The sequence below is a fragment of the Lytechinus variegatus genome, chromosome 1 (assembly GCF_018143015.1).
Source record: "Lytechinus variegatus isolate NC3 chromosome 1, Lvar_3.0, whole genome shotgun sequence".
Classification (NCBI taxonomy): domain Eukaryota; kingdom Metazoa; phylum Echinodermata; class Echinoidea; order Temnopleuroida; family Toxopneustidae; genus Lytechinus; species Lytechinus variegatus.
Genome location: NC_054740.1, coordinates 69,104,167 through 69,120,720, shown reverse-complemented (window position 1 = coordinate 69,120,720; position 16,554 = coordinate 69,104,167). Strand labels below are relative to the sequence as shown.

Genomic DNA, 16,554 nt, shown 5'->3' with positions numbered 1-16,554 from the left:
GAAAAAAATGTTTAAAGTCAGACCTACATGTGTATAAGAAACGCAATATTTTTTAGAGTTTTTTTTTTTTCGTAATAGGATCCGTCTCCTTGAAATAGATATGCGAGCACAAGGATACGACTTTGTCAATAAATATTTTTCTTTTCCTCATTTCATATGGGGGGGGGGGGGGGTGGTAAGTAACAATATATTTCTGAAATCAGTTGTTAAAGGGAAGTTCACCCGTCATAAGGTTGGTTTTGAAAGGACAATAGGGAAAAATTATTGGTGAAGATTTGGTGAAAATCCATCAAAGACCAGGAGAATTATATCTTTACACTTTTTATACTAAAAAGAGTAACAAGTTTATAACATTTTGAAATTTTGTATTATTTCTTTGAAACAGTTTTATGCATGTCCCATGAATATGCAATGAGCAAGATCCCCGCTTATTATTTTGTATTACATTATCTAAAATTATTTTCAGATTTTGTCTTCCAGGAATGAAATATATCAGATTGACTACTGATTTAATATGTTTTAAAAGGGAAACATATACACACTTGTATGAAAGTATGAATTGATCTTGATTTCATGTAATAACATAAGATAAAGGAAAGTGGGGACATGATATCATCAGCCAATATATTGCATATTCATGAAGACATGCATAACTGTTTTTCACAGAATATTGTTAAAATTTTAATAAGTTCGATAAATCTTCACCATATTGTTAGGTGAATTTTACTTTAGTTATCTACATAAAATTATTTTAAGCCCGGAGTACCGATTCAAGGTTATCAAAGCAGTTTTACTAAGAAATTGTGCATAGAATCTGAAAAGTATATATATAAAAAAAATTATTGTATGTTTTCAATTGCTGGTATCTCCCAGAATATTTATAGTTAAAATAGAAATGTGGTGTGCATGTTTGACGTTGTTTTACAGTCAGGGTATACCCAACTGTCTCATTTGAGTATAAAGTGTATTGCTTTTCGTAATTCTGGTTGGCTTTATGCCTCCCGTACTTTTTGAAATGCAGTTTCACTTATTTCTTTTCATCGATTTGGGTTCAACATTTTAATTACACGTTCTATCAATTGCTAAATATTTCGGAGAGGAGAGTTTTGGACAGAAATGGTTTTGACAACTAGTTTTTGTCTGTGGACAAAGTGATCATTGTAACTTTATTGCAAATATACCAGTGTTCATACAGGCATTATTGAATCATTTAGTTCAGAAATGTGTAATTATGCGTAAAAGTAACAAATTCGGAGAGTACAATTTAGGACAGAATAATTGAATAGAAATAACGGATCTCGGGCTCGAAATTAAAAAGAAAAAAACTAAATGAGACAATAATTCTGGCTCTGAATTGGTCAAGATATGGTCAATTTTGAGTGTCAGGTTGCTCTAATTCAATGGTAGCTTATCGTAGATTTTAAATTACAAATTTATTTTACGATGCACAGAGGGTCATTTTTGGGTGGTGTCCTGATTGAAAAACAACCCTTTTCTGAAGTGCACTTGGTCAATCTGAATTGCAAGCTCCTGTAGAAATGACATGTAAGCTAACTGTATTAAGAATTTATTTTATCTGGGGGTCTTTTCATACAACGAGTATTGTGATAAGTGACAGTCATGTTACCAACTTGGCACTAGTAACACGCTTTTAGTGCCTAAAGTTGAGCGTAACTTCATGAACAGTTTTATGGAAAAACCACCCAGACCATTAAATGATGCGTTACACCTCTCTTTGGCTACTTGTATTTATTTTTGTACCAGTTTCATATGGCCGTCTCATACCCCCCCCCCCCTCTTTAAATTCCACCACTAAACTACGTAATTCCTCATTTTCTTCTATACTTCATCGTTTCTTAACCCTCTGTTTTCTCAACTTCATTCTCCGTGCTTGTCTCTACATGTTCATTTCTTTTCATACTTTCGATAATTTTCTTCCTCATAAATCTTGCAAACTTTCCTGACCCATTACAACTGACCCCCATCACCTTTCTTTACATATGCCGAGTATTCCCTCTGACACTTTTCTTCGTAATTACCAGTATTTCCCTTTTAAAAATATCTCATGATTTTTTTTTTTTTACTCTTTTACCCTGAAAAAAAAAGAAAATAATTTATTCTTCAATCTTCACCCTCGACCTCTTCACATCCGGACGCCCCGATTGCATAATTATCTCATCTCCTATGTCGTTCATTTTGTACTTTGCATTTTTCTTCATGAATTCTTTATCTCTTCTCATCTCGATTCATTTTCAACTATTCACCCGATTGATGTTGGTCTTTAAGTCTAACTCAATCCCATACAACTGAACCATTGCTCATTCACTCTCCCAGACTTGTCAATCGATATCATCATTACATATACCTTCTCTATGACAATCGTTCTTATTACTCAACCTTATGCACTTCTGTCTTCCCTCCATCTTCTCTTCTACCCGACCCTGTTTGTGGTTGTTATACATCCTCTCTACAGTGTTTTCACATAGCCCTTGGAAAATAGAGTGAACGTGATGAAATGGATGTTCGTATTGATAAACCTGATCCAAGATCACTCCCCCCCCCAAAAAAAAAAAGAGCTAACTTAGAATTATCTCTGAATCCGAAAATTCTCTTTGAAAGATGCAAGAAACGTTAATACAACCTCTAGAATTCCCCATTTGAAGTAATATATATTGGAATCTATTTATTGCTTAATGTATTGAAGGCTATTTGTTCAAGAATACGAATCAAATGTGTGACAAAATTTAAAACACATTGTCGGAAATTATTCATCAAACCCAAAATGTTTTCAAATTAAAAACATTTTGTGAAGTTCACTCTTTTTAAACTAAAATGTATTTATACCTGGAATGTTGCAAAGTGCATTGTTATTGAGGTATTATTCAATGCCTGAACACTTTTCATAATTTTTCTTTTGGATTATAAAAAAAAAACCGGGGCTGACCAAGCTTCTTTTCATTTGGTTGGATATTGAAATTATTTCATGACCAAAATTACAGGATAATGCTTATGTCGGCCATGACATTATGAACTATCGCCTTTTGAAATGAAAAAAATAATTGCCATCAATTTCAATCCATTTTGCATCAGTATTCCAGGTTCAATATCTTAAAGGGGGGGGGGGGGATTGGGCCAGAATGGATAATTGCACATTCATATTATCATAATGCACTTATGATTTTTTTTCTGAAACTTCTGCATATTTGTTTAGCAATGACATTATTCATGATAATTTTGAAAATAGAATGAAGTAATTTTCAGAACCACGCTAAAAAGAAAAAAAATGAATTCAAAAGAATACCAAGCGTGTTTATTGTGAATGTGCAATGCTCAAAGGGGATTAAACCTGACCTGCTGCAAGCCAAATATGACATTAATCTGGAATGCACTCCATAAGCTGAAATTTTCATGGTTTTGAATTCCACTAATTTTCTGAGTATATCAACTGCGAAATTGGCACTATGAACATATATGCATGCTACATACTTAGCTTATAGAGTGCAAATTGGTAATCCAAATCATGAAGGTTGATAAATATGAAAAGGAAATCCTTGGTTTTCTGTGTTGTACAAGTCATTCAGTGACAAATTGCTCAAATATTTGCTTGACAAAATTGAAAGAAAATGGAAATTACACAATGATAAATGCCTTCTACATTTGGATTACCTTCTACACATCGGGGGCCGCAGAATAGTTTTGAAAAGGGGGGCTGAGCCAGAATTTTAGGTCTGACTATGCCAGGAAAAAATATATGATGGTCACTTGTACATGTTTTTTTTAGGAAAATGCCCCCCCCCCATTCTGTGGCCCCTGGATATGGGGGTTTCAAGAAAAATGTCATGTTTGGCTTGCAAGTGAGGTTATATAACACATTCTGAACCAAATGCCATATTGCTGATCTTCAGAGTATTGGAGGGGGGTAAATTGGAGATCTTAATGTTTAAAAGGGGGGGGGGAGGGGACAGGGCAAGTCACAGATGCAAAAATAAGCAAACCAAGAATTCTAATTTTTCCAATCCAAGCAATTTATTGAAAATTTTATTTAAAAAAAATGACCAGCAGCCCAGAAGATTCATTCAAGTTTACAGGTTTCCATAGCAATAGACCCCTTGATTCAATGGAGCAGACTCCCAAACCTCACAAACTGACCAACAGCCCGATCTGAGCGGGGGTCTTCTTGACAGAATCACACAATACATGACACCACTACAAAGAGTCTACTTTTCAAGTGCACAGAACAGGGCACTGGACACTGCCAAGCATGATATATACATCTTTAATGCAGGTGCTTTATTATCAATTTTAACAATACTTTGTGTAGCAAAGAGTAGGCAAGACAATGCATTCAGTATCCCCCTTTTCACCCCCTCCCCTTCTTGCCCCCCCCCCCCCCCCCCCCTCCTTTTCCATACCAATGATTCAGTTGATCTCCTTTGTTCTATTCATCCTATAAAAAAAGCTATCACCCGTTTTTTCCCTTCAATTGGACCTACAACCAATTCCCCCTCCCCTCCAATTTTCTCCAAGATGACCCAGTTACTCCACTAATTGTGCTCTTTCTCCATACCTCCCTGTACTATTCATCCAGGGAAGCTTTTCATGAAGATTTTTTTTTATTCAGTTATTTTACTGACAGTAAATACCTGTTTCTGATTGGCTTAGAGCCAATAAGTCAGTAATGTTTGATTATTGACAACTGTTCATGAATGCTCCCCATATCTGCCAGTCTTCCATAATTTCACATATTTACAACATTTATTATTCATGACTGATATAACAATGTTCTACTTAATTCCATCATATTCATTTTTAAATATCTATTTAGCTTTCAAACTAAAACTTTGAAATCAATTTGTTAATTATCAATTCATAATATTTTACTTTTCATCAAATAATTCATTTGATGTATCTTAGTTTCTTTTAATTGGTTAATTTGGATTAGTACTTATGATTACTATTGTTTATCATCCAATTATTCTATATATTTTATTACTTAGGCTGATTTGGTTTATTATTTACTATCAACATTTTTGTTATTCATTTATTTTACTTATTTTATTATCTAGTTTATTTGCTTCTCTTTTTTTTTTGGGGGGGGGGGGCTTTTTCTTTTCAAATGAGCAATTGGAATGTATCATAATTTTGCAATAAATAAACCCCCTTTTCTGTAGATTATGTAGTGTGTTTCAACGAACACTGTATTTTTGTTAATAAATTTAGAAAACAATTTGTATTCATCTCCATTGTTTTTTTTTCGACTTCCTTTTCTCCCAATGCATTTATTCACCACCATAAAGAAATCAAATGTTTGTGATTGCTACTTCTCCATCACTCCACCATGAACTCTGAGAGAAAGGTACACAACATTAAAATGATATGTGAATCTAGATAAGATTGGGACCTCAACATAGGCTTGTCCTGAGGAAGTCCACTTTATGTCCCACAATAGTTGATAATCCCTGTCAATCATAACAGTACAATGCATGTATCCTAGTCAAGAAACGCAATGTCAAATTCAGAGACTGCACCCATAAAATTTCTCAAACTAATTCCAAAGGAAAACATGTCACTTAAGAAATATCTGAGACAGCACTGAATAAAATTTTGAAAACTCATTCAAGACTGGATGTAGAAAACCATTTCTTACTGAGAGTTGGAAAATCTACCATAGCTCTATGTCGAAATTTCAGGGATAGCATCCAACAAAATGTCCAAAACTCAATCCAGACGGGATGTAGGAAATCGTTTCTTTAGCCAAAGTGTACTGAGAGTTGGAACATTCTACCAGAGGAGCAATGTCAAATGTCAGAATCACATCCAATAAGATTCCCAAAACTTGGTCCAAACTGATGTAGGAAATGATATCTTTAGCTCAAAGGCCATTAATAGTTGGAATAATCAACCAGAAAGAGGTCACCTAATTGCACTACTTATCTTCATGCAGAAACTTTAAAAACTGGGTTTTTAAGAGGGTAGATTTCCCTTTATTCCTTGCCACATGTGAGGATGCTGCTGAGGCTATTCAAGGTATGACAAGCTAGCTCTTTCATTGATCACCATGGTCAAGTCTCCTAGAGTTGTTCTGCTCTGGCTCCTTCATGCGGGTGATGGAATTACAAGCCTCCTGCATAAATCATCACGGTCAGGACTCAAGTCTTGAAGAGACATCCCACTGTGGCTCCTCGTAGGCCATGTCAACATCCTCTATGACACAAATGAGTGAATCCCTGACTACAACCTAATCAGGTATGCCAAGTTCCATCAGACATAGCAACCACTTTCACACAATTCCAGCTAAAGGAATGAATGCAATTTTTTTATCACACAGGATAAGACTTCCAATGTATCCTGAGGAAGAGACTTCCAGATCATCTGTTTGGCACCTTACATGAGTAAAACAAAGTCACAAACGCCTCATACTGTAATCCATCAGTATTTGAATGTCCCAATTAATGTGCAACTTGCATGATGTTACAAAGCTATCACTTGGAAGCTGACAAGAGTACCATTCCTCTTGGTCAGACAGTATCTAACCCTAACTTACCTGGGCTATTTTGGTGAAAATATTCTCTAGAGCATATAAGAATAATGAATAAAAAAAAATCTTGTACCAAAATTGATCTTTATTTTTTTTTTTCAAATTTCATTTGTATTTCTTTGTTTTTTGGCTCTTTGTTTTTAATGATTTTTTGCCAAAATTTGTCCATGACATTCTTTCAGCTACAAAAAGCATCATTTAAGAATTTTAGCAGAAAACACATTTTGTATTGACTTTGTACATAAAAATCACTTTTGGGCAATTTTTGGTCTGACATGCCCTGTTACATAATTTCTAAGCCATGTACCTGGGCATCTCAAAATTTGCACGAGACTTGAAAGTGTGAGAATTCAGCGAAAAGCTCTGTCAAAATAATTTGCACCGCAGATTTATTGGGAAAAAATGTCGAGGGAATCAAAATGACCCCCCCTGGTAAGTTAGGGCTAGGTTTATGGATTATCACAACAGTAGCAGATTTCCAAATACCAAGTACAAAGATGTCTCATTGACATGCAAAGGAAACAAATTTCTTGAAGTCAGCAACTCTCTCATCAGACAGAGACCAATTCCTCTCTTCTCTTCTTTGTGAAGAAACAAATGGCTACATGGGTCAATTTGGAGCGAAAACCAGTTCTTGATCCTGTCACCAAGCCTCAAAGCTGTCTTGGCTGAACCACTCCATCGATGAAATTTGACAAACGTGCAAAAGTCCCATTAGGGTAAACTTGAAAAACAACAATGGCAATGGTCTTGTACAAAGGGATGAAAAGTAAATGACAACTGCCGGCAAGATAGAAAATTTGACATTGCGCTTCTGAAACTAGATTCCAGACTAACATGTATTGTTGTGAATGAAGGATCCTTTTGTGGAAGATCTATTGGAGCGCACATCCTCGTGAAAATTGGTTAAAATTTAATATGTGAATTTTGAGTAGGTACAATACCTTTTTGGCAGACGAACCGATATCGAGAATCTACCTACAATCACACAATCCTTAAAATGCAGGCCGCTATCTCTGCGCATTTCTGTAACTTCATGATGGATACACACTCAGCAAACGTCACAAACATGAATTTTATGGTGAATGGAGAGTATTTGCCAAAAAAAGTTAACAGGTACAGAAAAGGGGAAAAAATTCATTGCAAAATTATTCACACGGCCCTATTCCATTTCTGTAAGTAAGTAATGAGAGTAATGTTTCTGAATATATAAATTTCCTCGTAAAAGAATTGGAATTTCGTTATCTCTTCTTAGCACACTATTATATCAGTCATAGCAAATATCATGTTGAAAAGGAGTGAAAGAAAGATTAATTTATAGACCAACAGGTCTGGGGCAGATAATACATATACAGAGAGGTATATGAAGAAAGATGGCAATTAATGGATTGACAGGTAATGTTAAGATAAAAGGAACCCTTAAAAGTAATAATTGCTGGAAAACCAAATGCATCGTCTTACTTGCTCTAGGCTACACAGAATATCATTAAAATCACCAATAAAGCACTTACACGTTAGATGTTGTATACCATGCACAGCAGTGTCCGGTGCTCTTTTCTGCACACTGAAAAGTAGATCTCTTGGTAGTGATGTCACATATTGTGTGATTCTGGCAGGAAGATCCCAGCTCAAACCAGACAGGAAGCCATGTTTGCAAGGTTCAGGGCCTACCACCATCGACTGAGGTCAACTGCTATGGTCCTGTAACTTGAATGAATCTTCTGGGCTGCCGGTCTTACATTTTTTTTTCAAGAAAAAACAAAAAAACATAAAATCAATACAAAGCAAGTACATGCATATAATAAAGAAAATCACTCTCTAGGGCAGGTCCAAGCTATCTGACATACATGTACATCTAACATAAGAAACAAATCGGAGGGGTGTTTCACCAGCTCAATATTTTTAGATATGACCAAACATCACTTCCACTTTCCCAGTTAGGTTTGGAAAATGAATAGATCACCGCATTGATGGATCGCACTCTACTACGGATTTTAGTCAGTTTATAACTATTTATAAACGTTTTGCTATTAAACGTCAAAATTTTCAAGGATCAAACATTTCCAATTACAATACAAGTTTGGAACTATGGTGGGGGGGGGGTGCATATGAATTATTTATGAAAATTAGCTCTTTGATCATAAACAGCTTTTACCATTAATGTTAAAGCTGATATTCCGCGGCCCGAAAAGGAAAAATACATGGATCTTCATCCTTTTCAATTTATGTAAATGACATTGATTCCTCTTAATCATAAAAATGTATTCTGTATGCACATGAAAATTGTATAAGTTTGTCACATAGTGAACAGAAATTGACAGAATTAGCCTGTAATAACCTCTGTTGCTGATAAGCCTAAACAAAAACAATAAATTCATGGTTTTCTGTGCATTAAAAATTTTGAAATAAAAACTTTACATATTTGGAATTTTTTTGTGTTATAATTGACAAAGTAAAAAGAAAATATTAACATGCATAGAAAAATAAGAATTAGAAGAGAGTTATGCACAAAATACCAGGGAGAGGGGGGAGTGTTAATAATTGACAAAGTTTGAAAAAAAAATTAACATGTATAGAAATATCAGTATTAGGAAAGTGTCATGCACAAAATATGTGGGGGGGGGGTGTTAAAAATTCTACGACAAGTAGGTCCAGGGTAAAAAACCAGAGATAAAACTCAGTAGGGAAAAACTCTGGAAAACCTTTGGATCCACTTTTGCAGAATAGTCAACACAAAATAACGCCTAAAAAATGGTTTTATCGCTCTGGTCCCACTGACCAAAAAATGCAATGAAAACGGTAGCTATTTTATACTTTTTTTCGCAGACCCAAATTATTCAAAAGCAATGCTTTTGTGAGAAAATATAAGATTTTAGAGAAGAATTTGCTCAAATTTGCAATCAATTACTTTAAAAAGCATCTTAAAGCGTTTTGAAAAAGTTTGACTGCATATATAAATCATTCAATTCAAGATTTCCTTTGTGCAGCGCTGCAGCAAAGGTATCTTAGAAAACAAAACTGACTGACTGACTAAACTTTCTGATAAAAGGCTAATGAACACAACAATTTTTTTAGACCTCAACATAAATACAAACTTCATCAAGATGAAGTTGCAAAACAAGTTAACTCTACAAATATCTCCAAGGCCTAATCACCACATAATCTGAATTCTAATGAAGCATGAGCCTCACAATGACTACATGTATTTCCAACCTTAACCCTATTCCAACCCTATATACCTAAGGCTAGTTTGATATTGAAGAGCCGGGGGGGGGGGGGGGGAGGGACGGGATCTGGCAATTACATTGAAATTCAGCATCTGGAAGTACTTTTAATTATCAAATGTACATTAAGAAAATGGCAGTACAAAAAAAAATGCTACATATATAATTTCTTTTGAAATTTCTAATGGATTTCTCTGTTCTTTGAATTCATGTTTTTGATTATTCATTCAATGAAATCATCGAAAAAAAACTCAAAAAATTTCAATCATACATGTAAGGTTTTTTTTTTTTTTTTTTTATAGCAAGTTAGCGTCTGACATGCTCTGATGAAATGGAGATGCAAATTTAGTCTTAGGATACGCATTCACCTGGAAAAAAAACTTACCAAGAACAATGTTGGGGGTAGGGTGTGAAATAAGCATCCCCCAGTTATATAGGGTTCAGTAAAATATTTACTCCAAGAAACCATTCTTTGCAAGAAACAAAGCAGGCATTTGATAAAATCAATAAGTACATTAAAAAATCGCTTGGACCTGCCCATTGAAGCTATAAGAATGTTATCATAAAATAAAGATAACTAAATAGGTTCATGAGTTAATGCATAGATATGCCAGTCACATACATGCATTTGATACTAAAACAGATTTTAATAAATTGGCATGAAGTTTGAAGAGACATTCAGTTCATTCAGTGTGATTTACATGATAAATTATCCCAAATTAAATTGAAAAAAAAAAACACCCTAGAAAATGAGCCCTGGTGATGGTTTGCAAATGTAAAACAACTATCCTGATTTGTGCTTGGGCATGCCACAATGATATTGATTAGAAATAGCGAATTATTGCAAACATTTGTACCACAGATAGCAAAAAACAATAAGGTATTTAGAGCAAGTATTAACTTTAACCAGGATTTAAAATCAATTACTCTGAGAATTCAATTACAATTGCAATCTTTGAGATTATAATAAATTATTTAGAAAGTTGTGATAATGGTACTGGGAAGATTATTAACCAAATGTGCCAAATGTCTCTTTTTTATCATACTTCACAAAACTACCAATACACAAGACATTCTGTGTAGATGAAGATTCTAGAATGGTGTCATGTCCTCATCTCTGGTAGGCTGTCACTCTCATTTAAACTTGGTAGAGGGTTAACATCAGACACTGTGTGTAGATGAAGATTTAAGAATAGTGCCATGTCCTCGTCTCTGGTAGACTGTCACTCTCATTTAAACTTGGTAGATAGTGAAGACATGGCTGCATGTGTAAAGTGAAAGAACAAAATATCATTCATAAAACATTCATCATACGGTGACACATGTACATAGGAAATAAATGGAAGCTTGTTTTGAGACAAATGCACTACCACTTGATGTGTCTTCTTTCCCTTTTTACAGTTTGTTGTATTTACAGTCTTGTACACATGCATCTTTGATATGTGTCAGTAATCTCTTTTCAGACATGTCATTTTTTTTCTTCTTCCACATCACTTTGGTTGACTATGTTCCACAAATGACCTTTTTTCTTCACTGTCCACACAGAAATTAGCTGATCTTTAAAAAAATGTACATGTATAATGTCCAAGTTACTTTTGAATGCAATTGTAATGTAATGTGCACTCTTTCAATAAATAATAGATATTTTGAAAAACATTTATTTATCTGGATATATTGTGTGATATCATTCCACCTTTGCAGTGTGCTTTGAACACTTTATGTATCAATGAAAAAAATTATAGACGTTACACTTCAAGCGAGATGGAAATAAAAAAAGTTTGAAATTCTACATACATTATATCATTCCATAGAAATGACCTGAAAATCTGTCTATGATTACAGTATTTGTTGCTCAAAGAATTGTGATTAATTCTGGGTAATGAGGCCTGCTCGCTGTATAGTCGGTAGCACGGATTGTCACCAGATTAAAGACGTATGCTCTTAACTTACATTTAACCAGTGCTTTCGCAGCATTTTTTGTCTCCTTAGCCTCTGTTCATTCCTCCTCGAGCATTCTCCGGCCTTGTTACAATGCTACAGAAAAAATGACATAAAAAATAAATAGTATTTAGTGAAAAGATTAATGATAATACTCCAAGTGATTTATTAAATGATTTGGCAATAAGCAGTCACTAATTGAATATGCATAATAGCAAGAAAAAGACTGGTGCACACAATGATTATTTGTTTACTATTATTTTGTGTAATTTGCTCCCCCCCCCAAAAAAAAAAAGTGGAACGCCTCTGGCAGTCTCGCCTGCATTACGCAATGCGATATAGCAGCAGTGCTTCCTTTGAAAATAGCTAATGAATATTATTCACAGAAGAAAACACTAAAAACCCCTCAAAAAAAAGTTTGGAAATCTGAATTTGGCTATTAATTTCTCCTAACTCCCAATTACACACAATGCATATTTGATATAATTCAAACGATCATTTAATTTTCTTTAAAATGATACCCTGCTTGTTATGATCATGCCATCACGAAAAGAGCAGGATTCAAAAGTGTTGGATAAGGTCTGAATTGAAAAGCTGCAAAATGAGCAGAAATATGCATGAAGGGTCAATACAGAACATGATTCTTTTGTCTTTGTAAATAGAGATGAAAATCCATTCAAATCAAGCCCCTGCTTCTTCAACTTTGATGTTTTGTTGTGGTTTATGTAGTGATGGTTCTGTGAGATAACATCGTTTCAGTCGTAATATGAAATACCTCAAATAACCCTAACATGACCAAAGTTTGTTGACCATAAGTGACATTTAACCTTAATTATGTGACCTGAAACTCATGCAGTATCTTCAGTGATACACTATCACCCTTATATCTATGTTTTATGAACTAGGTCCATATACTTTCGAAGTTATGACAACATTTCAAAAAATTAACCTTGGTTACGATTTCGATATTGATTCCCCCAACATATTCTAAGTTCATTGACCCTAAATAACCTTTGACCTTGGTCATATGACCCGAAACTCAGGCAGGATGTTCAGTAATACTTGATTACCCTTATGTCCAAGATTCATGAACTAGGTCCATATAATTTTTAAGTTATGATGAGAGTTCAAAAACTTAATCTTGGTTAAGATTTCAATGTTGACACCGCCGCCGTCGGAAAAAAACTTTCCCATTTTTCTTTATATTTCACTTAAACTGCCTCTTTTATCACATCTATCCGTAGATCATGTATTCTTTCTATAAGAGGGCATGTAATATGGATTTTTAAAGAATAAATTATGGATAAAGAGTTCGTATCAATATAAGAAAGAGCAAAAAAAGGACATTTTAGGGGTATTTTATAGTTCCTCACAGGGAAAGTTGTTCACATGTTGTTCACATCTTTGTCGCATTGCCAATAGGGATCTCCATAGCATTAGTGATCGCAATATTCAAATGCTCATTACTTTCTCGTTATTTCTCTGATTTTTCTCAGACATTATGAAAAATACGAGACATTTGACTTCCTCCTGCTCGTACGCACGAGCGTCCGTCGATATAACACATGATATTTTTATGAAAATATGCACCCTTTTTCTTAAAAGTTGATGGAGAGGGGGAAAAATTAATCGTATCAAGTCGGGGTATTCAGTAATGAGTACAGGAGAAACTATATTTCACTGATTTTTATGATTCATCCCATTTGATTAACTCATCTATTCGTGTTTTGGGGCTAATCTTTCCCTTACGCATTGCTTTTTGGCAGAAGTTCTATGGAAAATGCACCTTTTTTCACACAAAATTTGAGACACTCTGTATTCATTCTCCCATTGCTCGAGAATGAATGGGCAGTTAACGACGGGGTGAAAGATTTATTGAAGAATGGAATGTATATTTCATGAAAATGAAAGCCATTTCCCCATTGGATGTTATCTTCAATACGTGTTTTTTAGATGAAGTTAGTTGTCGAATAGGCTCTCCTGGCATTTGAGGTCTCTATCGGTGACGTCACTCAGGATCGTCATGCCTGAACCATCGGCCAGGCAGGGGTCGCAATGGTAGTATGATTTATGTATAATGCACTCGATATACAATAATCTTGTCCTCCCCTTCAAATGAATGTGAAACTCATATAATTTTCATCAGAGCATTCAACAGGAGTACTGTAGTGCACATTTCTTTGTTATAAGTGAATTAAAGTCCCTCCAGTGAGTTTGATCACCCCTATTGTGAAAATTTATCACCCCTAAGTTGTAACACAGTCAGCTGTTTGCACTCAGGGTCACTCCGTGACCTGTGTGTGCGTTTAAGAGTTGTACACGATTTTCTGTCTCATTTAGGCAGAAATCTTTCATAATGTCTCTTTGATCTTATTCTTTGATTTTTCTCTTTCCAAACAAGCCCACTTGTTCCAAAGGTTTCATTCCCCTTTAAGTTAAGCACTATCACTATTACTATACCTCTAATTCAACAACCAAAAAATGGAACATGGGTTATGATGAGGAGAAATCGCTGAGCCAAAAGTCCAAGTAGCATAAACAAATAGATACAGGTATGCATAGTGTGATATTCTTATTTTAGCTTACTATTATCCTCACCATGGTGAAAATTCTACAGCTAGGTGAAGTAGCTCCATGCAATTACTTAAGATAGAAAATTGTTCGAAGCTGAAATAATAGTCGACCGTAACAAAACCTTTCGAAGAAGGGCATGCCCAAAATGACCTCGCTTTCCTGCTCAACAAAAATTACGCTGAAAAGCCAGCTGCAGATCGCGATTACGCCTCTGAAAAATTAAGCATGAACAGCACCCCCAGAACCACGTTTGAGATCGGTGCTCTGAAACGACGTTTGAAAACGCTGATTCTGTCTACACAGAGGAAGCATAAACACACCCTTAGAGATGTAACCTGGGAAGACATCATCATGTCTTGATTTCCCAAGTAAACCAACTACATGCACAATAATATCAACCCTGCTGTATCAACCACAGAACAGAAATGACAGCAGTCTTTTCTATCAAAGTCTGTCCACCATAATTATGAAAATTTTGAAACAGGCCCCAAAAACCTTGAATAATCAAGCGTCTGATCAGGGTAGCCATACTAAAGCTAGAGTAATAGTATGTAGCACTTAAAACTATTGTATATATTGACTGACTTACCGACTTATGTGCATAGGACAGTGTGTCTCCTCCCTCTCCTATGGGTGATCCTTTTCCACTCAGTTCTACCCTGGGCTAGGTCTACAGCATCCAGTAGAGGGAGACCCACATCTCGTCTGACTTGGTCCCTCCATCTGGGAGGGGGACGTCCTGGTGGTCTCCCCTTGTCAAAGTCATTTCTGTATGTCTAAAGTGGAAAGGGGTTTTTTGTATATATTAAAGTGCTATATAAATGTTGAATACTATTATAATTATATTGACTGAAGCTGTGAACACCTAGCTTAGCCTGGTAATATAGGAGTGCCTTGAGCACCTCACAAGGTGGATATGTGCGCAATATAAATACCCTATATTATTATTATCATTAAACTGAGATTCAATCCACATTCTTTGAAAGAGTTATGGCATGCATTTTACTTTAATAGGAACATAGTGTGTAGATACCTGTGTTGTCATATTGTAACAGAAAGGAGACTTGACCTCTTGAACTGCGAGGTCATTAACAATTAAGATGGAATGTAAATACACCACCTGCTCACAAATTAGCATTATTTGTATTACATTGCACAGCAAGTTGCATATGAGGGGAATTATTCAGATCTTGTGCATCGTGCAATATGCTCTGATATTGTCAGACAAACCAAATATAAAAAGCACTTTAATGCACTGCTAAAATGCCCTATATGGATTATAGTCATAAGCACTGCAAAACTTACCACTGGTTCTGGTGACATATCTCTTGGCCTTTTCTTGAGTGAGTCGAGTTCATTCTCCATCATTTAGCTCCATATTCCATGCTTCCTGTTGGGCTCCCTTGTCCCAGATGAATCATTTAAACTTGGTAGATGGTTTACACCATTTAGGGATGCATCCATGTTGTACACTAGGTGACATGACTGCAAGTAAAATAACAAAATATCATTCTAAACATTTCATTTTTGAAAATATTCATTGTACTGAGACACCTGTACATAGAAAATAAATAGAGGTTTGCACTGAGACAAATGGACTACCGACAGATGCCTTTCAATTCCAACCAGTCTCAAGATCATTGGGTACCAATTGTAGAGATCAGACATGTTGAAGTTTGAACGATGGGTCTTGCAATTTTTTTGCTGTGTCCTGGCCCTAGACCATGATGTGAGTTTAGGAGTGTAAATAGAAGTTGAGCTAGGACTAGGTTAGGGTTAGGAAAAAAAAACGAAACTAAAACTAAGGCCCCTATTCTGGAGTCAGGTTTAACTTAGACCATGGTCTAGCTCTGTGCCCAAATTATGGGAAGCCAAAAATTTCCAAATATTTATTAAGTTGTATATTACTGTGCTCTTTCCTGATTCTTCAATGGTGAAGACAATCATCTATTTATACTTCCTAGACAAGTATGAATGATTTCAGAGCCAAATGAGCTGAAATATGATATCTCTACTATAAATGATTTATGTAACAATTGGCTATCCATAGTAAAACCACAACTTTAAAGGAAACCAAAACCCAAGATGAGAAGCAATCTTATTGCAGGGTAAAATGAGAGGAACATTTTAAAACAAGTTTCATCAAAATCGGTTGTGAAATAAGCAAGTTATGGACGTTTAAAAAGTCTTGTTGTACTTTCTATGGGGATCCTCAAATTGGCAAACATGCTTCAAGATTGCTGATTTTGTGGACAACTCTCAATTTGTTTTTTACACAAC

At 35.2% G+C, this 16,554-nt stretch overlaps 1 long non-coding RNA gene across 1 annotated transcript; it reads right to left on the bottom strand.

Annotated features, from left to right (window-relative positions):
* Nucleotides 1-10,061: 10,061 nt before the first annotated feature.
* LOC121406523 lies at nt 10,062-15,754 on the bottom strand. The gene is made up of 4 exons (XR_005968821.1): nt 15,580-15,754; nt 14,864-15,050; nt 11,713-11,796; nt 10,062-11,023 (listed from the first exon to the last, which is right to left on the bottom strand). It is a non-coding gene; the product is annotated as an uncharacterized LOC121406523 (long non-coding RNA).
* Between the last annotated feature and the right edge of the window lie 800 nt (nt 15,755-16,554).